Genomic DNA, 11,301 nt, shown 5'->3' on the forward strand with positions numbered 1-11,301 from the left:
AAAAAAAAAAAACCACCAGCCACCACGCTGGTGGCCTCCCCTCTCCCTAGCCGGTCATTCCCACACTCGAACCACCCACAGGCCACAATACATCACTGGAAAAACCATCCACTCTCTCTGAACCCACGACACTACCCCCATTCCCTCCCTCCACCCCCGAAACAACCCAGGATAATAAACCTCCGTCTCACGAAACCACCGTTAACCAAACCCTTGATGTTGTTTTCGAAGGTTTTTGTTAACGGTGATATCAGGGGTTTTTTGTCTAACGACTGTTTCGAGGGTGGTGAATTTGGTTAACGGTGGTTTCGTGGGTGGTGGTTTTGGTTAGCGAGGGTTTCTGTTAACAGTTGTTTTGGAGGTGGTGGTTTGGGGGACGAAGGTTTGATTACAGATTGTTTCGGCGATGGGCAGAGGGAAGGGGGCGGTTTAGGCGGTGGGGAGAGGGAGGAGGGTTGTTCCCAGTAGCGCGGCAGGGAAGGGGGTTGGTTTTGTGGGTGGGGATGGGAAAGGGAAGTTGCCGGCCAGTGGGGGTTGGGGTTGGCTTAATTTTTATTTAAATTTTTTTTATTTAATTTAATTTTTAATTTTTTGAACCACTAAAACATGTGACATCTGGCAAAATTATTAGTTTTTTCATTTTCTTTTTTATTGTTTTTTTTATTTTTTATTTTTTGACCAATCACAACCTGACACGTGTCAGGTAACCTAGAATACCAGGTCATTGATTTTTGTTAATCGGTTTGGAATTAAAGAAAGAAAACCTAGGTGAAAGTTGGGATTATTACAGAATAATCGAAAGTTGAGATTATTTAAAGTAAATTGAGAAAAGTTGAGATTATTAAAGTGTATTATTCCTATTAGTTATTTGAATAAGAATTATGAACCCGTAGTGAATAATAAAATGAATGTATCATGTAAGATATGATTAGTCAAAGCGTTTTGTGTACGGCTGGTTATATCATGTGGCCACTTTGAACATGTAACGACTAAAATACTGATCGAATAACCCTTATAAGCAATACTGACTAAGTAACCCCTATAACATTGACAAAGTAACCCTTGTAACACTAAGTGAGTAATCCCTAAAACACTAAAAAAGTAATCCCATGATGATTGACCATACGGTGTGGCCAATCACATATAAAAGTTTGTGATGATCGGTTGACTTATATTATCTATTGTGAGATTTCAGTACCTTTGATCAGATTTGAACTGACTTGGCCATTATGCAACTGATTTTATAAGCAGTTTTTATTTATTTAAACGTTAATTAAAGAATTTATGTTATATTTAATTCTTATTTTCGATTTAGTTTTTCTTTAACAAATCTACAAATACTCAAAAATCTAAAACTCCCAAAAGAATGAAATTTGTGTTTATATTATATATGTAGTCACTTTTGTGATAATGGTTACTAACATCTTAATATAATGGTCATTAACACATGAAAATACAAGGTCATAGAAGTAATATTCCCTCTATTTTTGTTTTAATTATGTGGTCCAACAAAATGCAATATAGTAAATGTTTGGATATTAAATTAGTCCTCTGACTTCTATTTGGATAGATATAGTAATGTTAACCCTAGTTTGATCCCTTTGCTACTAGTTTGATGTACTTGTTCATTTTTTTTTAAGATTATTTGCAAATCATTTGACTGCGGAATTAGTTCCCTATGCTTCTTTTTGCAAATGTTTATATGGTCGTTGTCGATCAATTGTCATGAGAATGTCGTAGGTTTTGCTTGATTAGGGCCATTTTTTAATCATCTTGTAATGCTCCTGGCGGCTATATACTTTAATAATTTTGTAGTACTAAGTAGTAACTAAATTATCTAAATTAATTAAAAGTTTTGTTGTTAACTTGAACATATAGATGATTAAAATACTGTATCCAAAGCTAAATTATTTTAATACTTTTTGTTTCAAGATGGATCAAAGAATTCTTAGGTTCCGTTTGTTTTAACGGAAAACAACAATTCGCTTCATGGATAACAATTTCAAGGAAAAATACAACTATAAAAATATTTTTATTTTGTTTGTTTCCTTACAAGATAAATCATAGAAATTGGGGAAAATTAGGAGTGGAAGGTAACAGTTGGATGAGAAGAGAGGTAAGGGATATGCCTTTTGAAAAATTATTTTATCCTTTACTAACTAAGCAATGGAAAATAGAAAAATCATATTCCATTTTTTTTTTTTTTTTTTTTTTTTGACACTGAAAAAAGCAAGCCTAACAATAAGAAAGCGAATTATAAGTCGAGGAAAAGTAAACTAAGTTATTAGCCGTTTCTTTAGCCAATTTATGAGCATCCTCCACCTTTGATCTATTTAGAAAAATCATTTTGGTGAAAACTATTTTCTGTCAAAACACACAAAGTCTTTGTAATATCACTTTCTTCGTTTTTGACATACATTATACTATCTTACCTTACCTCTCTTCTGTATTCTCTCCTCTGTATTCTAAAAACATATGCAAATGATAAATATAATGATCAAACTAAAACAAAGATAATAGTTAATATTAGTCACTCATCATCACATGAACACTATAACCACACATAATTTATAATTTTAGATATATAATTTATTTGTCTTTTATATAATATAATGTCAGTGCAGTAGTTGGTGTGGTAAAAAATCATATGAAAATATAATAAAGGTAATAGATTATCAAAATATAAATAAAATTTAGAAGATATAATAATAAAAAAAAATTATAATAATTATGTATGGGAGACATTCAGATTGAAATGTAATAGTTTGCATGCAATTAAAGAAAATATACACTAAGTGAGGAATTATGCAGTTGATGGGTAATGGTTAAAGCTTTTATTTTGGATTTAAAGAATTGTGAGACCGATTCTCATCACTTGTCATATAACTCTCTAAACATAAAATTAAAAAAAAAAAAAATGTACATCTATAAAAGGTTTGATTTATACTTTAACACTTAAAATAAATGGAGGGAATATTATATCTTTCATAAACCAAAATTTCCGCATAATTTATAACCCTAATGTTCACCTAGCTTTATTTTTTTGGGGCTCATTTGCTATAATCATATGGGGTGCTCGTGTGCTTTGACACTTGGAAAAGAAAGATAAAACTAGAGAGACATGATTATGGATAATTTCTTAAAATATGTTTTACTATAAGAGTATAGGCCATAAAGATCGACTCTGTGCCGCCAGCCATGTCCTTTGACCAGATTGAGCATATTTGTTGTTTTAAGCATGGAATCCCAATCTTCGGGTACTTCTATCGATTGGTCAATTTTGAAAAGATGTAAATTATAAATTGTCACGGCAGAATTCTAATTAAAGGACCATTTTTAAGAGACTTAATATTAACGCTATTTCTTAATTGGCTTTTGGATAGTGCATCTGCGCATCATGCAACTGTTTACAAAAGACATCCATCAAAATAAAGACTCAGGCCCCGTTCACTTCACCTTAATTTTGTTGAAGTGAAATTATTTTTACTGAACTAAAATTATTTTTGCTGAACTTAAATTATTTTTACTAAAATTAAATTATTTTTGCTGAACTTCAATTATTTTTACTGAACTGAAATTAATTTTACTGAACTGAAATTATTTTTGCTGAATTGAAATTATTTTTTACTGATTTTCTATTATATTTCTTCTTTATAGTTACTGAATTTTACTGAACTGAACTTATTTTTACTGAACTGAAATTATTTTTACTGAATTGAACTTATTTTTACTGAACTGAACTTATTTTTACTTAATATTACTTTTTAAAGGTGAAGTGAACAGGGCCTTACATCCTTTAATACCTGTTAGATTATGTAAATAATCTATTTATGTATTTATTGTTTTGTAATTAACCTTGGTAATTATCTTGTGTATAGTTCCCTAATTTAACCTAGAATACTTTTGTATATATTGGTGAATGGTTAATGAGAAAGGTACAACAAATATTCTCATATTCTTTCATGGTATCAGGAGTCTAGGTTACGATCCTAACCTAATTCGCTCTTCCGCTCTCTTCTTCTTCTTCTTCTCTTTTTCTTCCTCCATTCGACCTCCATCAATTTTCATGGTCGATTCTTCAAAGCTTCATCCGGCTACCCTAGTCACCAACATCAAGACATGTGTTCCTATTGTTCTTGATTATGACGGTTCGCAATACAATAATTGGTCGACTCTTTTTCAACTCCATTGCCGCGTTAATATGGTTATTGATCATATTATTCCACCTACGGTTGATCCCACGGCCAAACCATCCGAACCTACGGTAGCCGAAAAAGCTTTATGGCAGCGACTTGATGATATTGTCATTAATGGATTTATGGGACGATTTCAAATGGCTTACTCAATCCATTATCGATCCGGATGATAAAGCAGTTGATACTTGGAATCGTTTGAAAAATATTTTCCATAACAACAAGTTGGCTAGGGCAATACAATTAGATGATCAATTCACAAACAAAAAGCTTAAACAATTTGACGGTGTCAAGCCTTATTGCACACGTCTCAAAACCCTTGCCAATAGTTTGAAGAATGTTGGAGGTAAGGTCTCCGACAATCGAATGGCTTTACAGCTTTTGAAAGGTCTCTCGGAGGAGTATAAACCCTTTTGAACGTCCGTTCGGCATGCATCTCAATCCCCTTCCTTCCTTTGATGCATTGTGATCCATGCTTGAACTTGAGGAGCAAGGTAATGCAGCTGACGTTACTAGTGAACCCATCGAGGAGGCTCATCTCTCTCATGCCTCTTCTACGGTTTCACAATACAATGGCGAAAATTCACAGAATTCATCGTAATGTCGTGGTGGAAATTCTCGCTATGGTGGTTGGAAAAAATAAAGGGAAAGGAAGCGGTGGCAAGGGGAAGAGCACCGGCATTGGCGCCGCTGGCCGGAACACCCAATAGTAACCCCCACAGCAGCAACAGCGCTGGGGTGGGGCGTCCCAACAACAACAACAATTTGGGAAGGGATGGATTTTTCACCATCCCTGGTAGTATTGGAGCCTTGGGCCACACCGCCCTGCCCTTACCCCTCACAGGGCCCAGGCCTGTATTAGTGGCAGCCCAGGCAGCCCGCACCCCAAGGTCAGCAACCCGGCATTCTTGGTTCACGACCACCGCAAGCTTACTTCATGGAGAATTCGTTATCTCCTTCGGGTTATGTTCCGAAGAATATTGAACAAGCTATGCATATCTTGTCCATGGCCGATTCGAACTACTACATGGACACCGATGCTACATCACATATGACAAATTCTCAAGGTAATTTGTCTTTGTATGTTCATTTGCGCAAAAACATTAAAATTCTATTATTGTTGGTGATGGTAGCAAAATTTCGATTAAAGGTTATGGTCACGATCTCTCAATCAAAACACACTCCAACTCAAAAATGTCCTTCATGTTCCAAAACTTATCAAAAATCTCATTTCTGTTCGAAAATTCACTACTGATAATATTGTTTCAATTGAGTTTGATCCTTTTGGGTTTTCTGTGAAGGATTTGCAGACGGGGAGCAAAATAGTGAGATTCGATAGCTGTGGCGATCATTATCTATTCTTCTCGGATCGTCAAGTTCTTTCTTATTCATCAGCGTCAACTTTTGCAGTTGTTTCTCCTAGTGTGTGGCATTCCCGTTTGGGTCATCCGAAAAATGCAATTTTAGGTTCTTTGTGTAGTAGTCAATTAATCAAATTTAATAAGGCTCATATTGATCTTTGTCACTCTTGTCCTTTGGGAAAATTAATAAAAATGCCTTTTTAATATTCGCAATCTCATGCTACTATGCCTTTTGACATAATTCATAGTGATTTATGGCCTTCTCACGTATCTAGTTCTCTTGGGCACAAATACTATGTTCTTTTTCTTGATGATTACACAAACTTCTTGTGGACTTTTCCGACTGCCTTTAATTCTCAAGTTTACAACTTGTTTCTTCGAATTAGAACCTATATACGTACCCAATTTGAACGGGAGGTGAAAGCCTTCCAATGTGATAATGGAACCGAGTTTAAAAACGACCATTTTCTTAAATTTGGTCACCAACATGGGATGGTTTTTCGCTTATCTTGTCCTTACTCTTCTCCTCAAATTGAAAAATCCGAACGTAAAATCAAGACCATTAATAATATTGTTCGAACACTTCTTTGTCATGCCTCTATGCCTCCCTCCTTTTGGCATCATGCTTTTGAAATGGCTACCTATCTACATAAAATTTTATCGACAAAAATCCTTGATTATAAGTCTCCTACTCAAATTTTATATCAAAAACATCCTGACTATTCTCATCTTAGGGTGTTCGGTTGTCTATGTTATCCTCTTTTCCCTTCTACCAAGGTTAACAAACTTCAACCACGTTCTACACCTTGTGTTTTTCTTGGTTATCCAAGAAATCATAGAAATTATAAGTGTTCTGATATTTCGAGTCGGAAAATAATCATTGCAAGACATGTATGGTTTGATGAGTCGGTTTTCCCATTTTCTAAAATTTATTCTCCTCAATCTCATTCTTATGATTTTTTAGGAGATAGTTTGAGTCTTCTCGACAATCCGTTGCTTCGGCATATTCATGCTACTAGCCCCGACCCTCCCTCCAATAGCCCGCACCAAGCAGACCGGTCAGACCCCACAAGCGCCCAGTAGCGTGTGGCTTTACAGCCCCCTGCTATTCCTGCCAGGTCAACCGCGGGTGCCAACGTGGGTGCTGATCGAGCTGCTAGTGCTAGCTCTCCTTCTTCCCAGCACACTTCGCAACCCGGTTGCGACATTCACTCACCAGCCCACAGACAAGGACCTGCGCCCGCAGCTACTGCTTGGCCGCGGGTTATTCTTTGCGCCCGCAACCACATCAAGGCAGCAGCTTCGGCCTCCTTCCTCTGTCGCAGGGCAGCCCCCTCACTTCCCTCTCTCTTCCTCTCCTCCCTCCTCCCCTACATCATCTCATCCTATGGCTACTAGAAGTAAACATGGGATAGTCAAGTTGAATCCCAAATATAAAGACCGAGCCCTTCACACTACTTCCTCTATATATATCACCTATTTTAAAGAACTCGATTCACGCCATTCATGATCATAATTGGAAAATTGCTATGCAGGAAGAATATGATGCGCTTATTGAGAATGGCACGTGGGACTTAGTTCCTAGACCGCCTAATGTCAATATTATCCGATCTTTGTGGATTTTTCGGCATAAGACAAAGTCTGATGGCTCGTTTGAGAGACATAAGGCACGTCTTTTGGTGATGGTAAAACTCAGAGGGAAGGGAATGATTGCGATGAGACTTTAGTTTGGTTGTTAAAACGACTACTATTCGGGTGGTTCTTAGCATTGTTTTATCCAAGTCTTGGCCAATTCATCAATTGGATGTTAAAAATGCTTTCTTACAAGGTAATTTAAATGAAACTGTGTACATGTATCAACCTAATCATGTCTGTCTGTTACTGAAGTCCCTATATGGTCTGAAACAGGCACCCAGAGCTTGGTACCAACGGTTTGCAGATTTTGTGGCTACTGTCAGCTTTGTTCATAGAAAATTTGATAACTCACTATTCATTTATCGCCATGGTAATGCTACTGCTTATATTCTTCTCTATGTTGATGACATTGTGCTTACAATTTCTTTGGAGTCTTTCCGACGACATGTTATTTCACAGCTTAGCTCTGAATTTGCAATTAAAGATTTGGGTGAATTGAGCTATTTTTTTGGGTATTGTTGTTACTAGAGATAAAAATGGTTTATTTTTGTCTCAAAAGAATTATGCACAGGAAATATTGGAAAAAGCAGGAATGGCGAACTGCAAGCCTTCGACTACTCCTGATGACTCTAAAGGGAAATTGAGCACTCAAACAGGTGCCTTGTATGATGATCCTACTTCTTACCGGCACCTATATGGTGCTCTGCAATACTTAAATTTCACTCGGCCGGATATCTCTTATAAGATTCAACAGGTTTGCTTATTTATGCACTCGCCACGAGTTGAGCACATGGATGCGTTGAAACACATTCTACAATATATCCAAGGTACGACATAATTTGGATTACATTTATATAAGTCATCTGTTTCTTCTATTCTGTCATACACGGATACCGATTGGGGCGGGTGTCCTGACACTCGTCATTCTACATCAGGGTACTGTGTCTTCCATGGTGTTAATTTGATCTCTTGGTCTTCAAAACGCCAACCCACTTTGTCTAAGTCCAGTGCCGAAGCAGAGTACAGAGGGGTTGCAAATGTTGTTTCTGAATCCTGCTGGATTCGAAATTTGTTGCTCGAGCTTCATTGTCCTATTTCGAAAGCAACATTGGTTTATTGAGACAATGTTAGTGCCATTTATCTCTCTAGTAATTCGGTTCAACATCAGCGCACTAAACATATTGAGATTGACATACACTTTGTTCGTGAGAAAGTTCTACGGGGCGAAGTTCGTGTCCTACATGTGCCATCCCGATACCAGATTGCAGACATTTTTACTAAAGGTCTTCCTAAGGTTTTATTTGATGATTTTCGGGCGTCAACCTCCCGTTTCGACTGCGGGGGTGTGTTAGATTATGTAAATAATCTATTTATGTATTTATTGTTTTGTAATTATCTTGTGTATAGTTGCCTAATTTAACCTAGAATACTTTTGTATATATTGGTGAATAGTTAATGAGGAAAGTACGACAAATATTCTCATATTCTCTCAATACTCCTAAAATAGCGAATTATATTCGATAGGCCCTAATTAAAGCACAGAAAAACTTAATATAAAGAACATGAAACGATGAGAAAACAAGGGATAGAACAAACAATATGAATCCCAAAAGAACATCAAGTAAGGTTGAACCAAATGAATATAAGCATAAAAGCACATAATATTCAAGTAAAAACAACGTATTATTTAAGCCTAAAGAATCTTTCAAAAACACTTACCTTTTTTTTTTTTTTTTTTTTTTTTTTTTTCTTTTTTCAATTTTATAAAATGCCTACCTTAAACTATTTATTGTAAAGATCATTAAAAAAAATAACATATAATTTAGACCCAAAGAACATATTAACAAACTCAAAAAATTTCTCAAAAAACATGTTCAATTTCAATTAAAAAAAATATGAATTGGATAATGATATTTTGAAAAAACCTTCATCATATTTCGACAACCATCACCTTTTATTTGAATGAAGAACTCATCAATTAATCTCTCTGTTATTAGTCAATGGAATAACAAAATTGACTCCAAAATTCAGTTAAAATTCCTAAATTTTCATAATTTCTAGAATGATAATTTTTTTTCTTTTGCAATGATATTTATAAACCTTTAAATTGCATTTCCTCTTCTGTAAATTTCAAAAATAAATGATTATTCATACAATTGAATATTGGAATTAAAAATTTTAATTTCAAAAAAAAAAAAATGGCAGTAAGAATAGGGTGAACAAGAGGTGTCAAAACCTGACCCGATTGACCCGACCCAAAAAATTCAAATTTTAATTCCGACTCTCGTTGACACAATAATTTAACATGACTCTACTTTTAAATTGACCCAACCTCACTGACCTCGTCGCACCCGGCCCGGCCATCCAAATTGACACCAATAAGCATAAGGGTGTACGATCTAAATTGCATTTTTAGCATCAAAGTTTGGGATCTTTCTTTGTTGTTATGAGTTGTATAAAACAAAATAACTTCTTATGATGGTGTTAATTTTATGATGGAGTAAGCTTACTTTATAATGGAGGTTACTCACTATTTATTTCATACAAAGTATTATTTTATCTATTGATGTGATTATAAGACTTGTAACATCTTTTTTGATTTTTATGGTAATTAACATTGCTTGTATTCTTTTTTTAATTATGCCATCTTTTGGTTGAATAAAAAAGAGAAAAAAAAAGGAAAAAAACGAATGTTTTTATCTCTTTAAATTACCTATCCATACAATGTACTTCAAATATTGAGCAAGAGTTCTTCGGAAATTAGACTATTTCCGACCCTTTAAGTTTGTTTTTCTTTAGCATTGCTTTTTAGGTTTCAATAAATCTACACGAGTAGTGTAGATATTCGTCGTCTCCCTATGGTGGAGTGTCTCCCTATGGTGGAATCGTTAGTTTTTGTTAGTTTAATTGTTTGTTTCTCGTTAGGATTTATTTGTGTGTCAGGGCTTATCAAAATAGTAATCATCCTTTGCCCTATTATCAGTTCGTTAGTAAACATTTGTTTGGGATCGCAACAGTTGTCGAGTTCTCAAATATGTTCAAGCGAATCACATAATAATCATCCTTACGGCTGCAACAAATCGTAAAACCGTCTCTCCGAAGAGGTTGCATTGTTCAACGTTGTTTGCGAGGGATTTACTACATGCAAGATCTTTTCAACGACCGTAGCTTTGATGAAGGAACCCTTTATTTTATTCAATTTTATTTATTCGTTAATTTAGATTTCATTTGTAGATGGCGGATAGCTTTTTATTAATGAATTGATTTTTTTCAAAAAAAAAAAAAAACTATTGAGCAAGAGCTCGTGTAAGACTAATCTCTCACACTCAAGCACATGAGGATGAAGTACACAGATGCAAATTGGGGAGGGTGCCCGGATACACGACGGTCTACGTTGAGTTGGGAGAAAACTTGGTCTCATGCTCATCCAAACGACAACCCACACTGTCTCGTTCCAGTGCCGAGTCCGAGTACCGTGGGGTGGAAAATGTTGTTTCTGAATCGTGTTGGATTTGTAATTTTCTCTTAGAGTTGCATTGTCCGATTAAAAAGGCCACACTTGTTTACTGTGACAATGTCAATGCTATTTATTTGTCAGGTAATCCAGTTCAACACCAGCATAAGAAACACATTGAAATGGATATACATTTTGTTCGGGAGAAGGTTGCACGTGGTGAAGTCCGTGTGATTAGGGGATTTTGCTCCCACCAATCGGAATGCGCCACGTGGGCCAATCAAGTCCTGCCAAGTGTCCCCCAGTTGGACCTCTCAGGGCTTGCCACGTGGCACACGCTTATTCGTCCACCCTGGACTTATTATGTCATGACACGTGGCATACTCCATGCCTAATGGAGAAGCCGGTCACCTAGGCCCAACTTCCGAGGGAAGCCCAATCAGCCCAAGGTTAACCTAAACCTAGATTGGCACGTTTCCCGAGGTTTTAAATACCTCCCTTAATCCTCATTAAGGGAGATTACGCAGATTACACACATTAAACACTCTCACTTAGAGAGACCCAATCACTTTAATTTCCGCATTAATTACTCCTTAATCAAGTACTAACTTGATCGTCGGAGGCGGATCTCCAATCATCCGGAGCATCCGTTTGTTTT

This window comes from Chenopodium quinoa, unplaced genomic scaffold (genome assembly GCF_001683475.1).
Source record: "Chenopodium quinoa cultivar QQ74 unplaced genomic scaffold, ASM168347v1, whole genome shotgun sequence".
Lineage (NCBI taxonomy): Eukaryota > Viridiplantae > Streptophyta > Magnoliopsida > Caryophyllales > Amaranthaceae > Chenopodium > Chenopodium quinoa.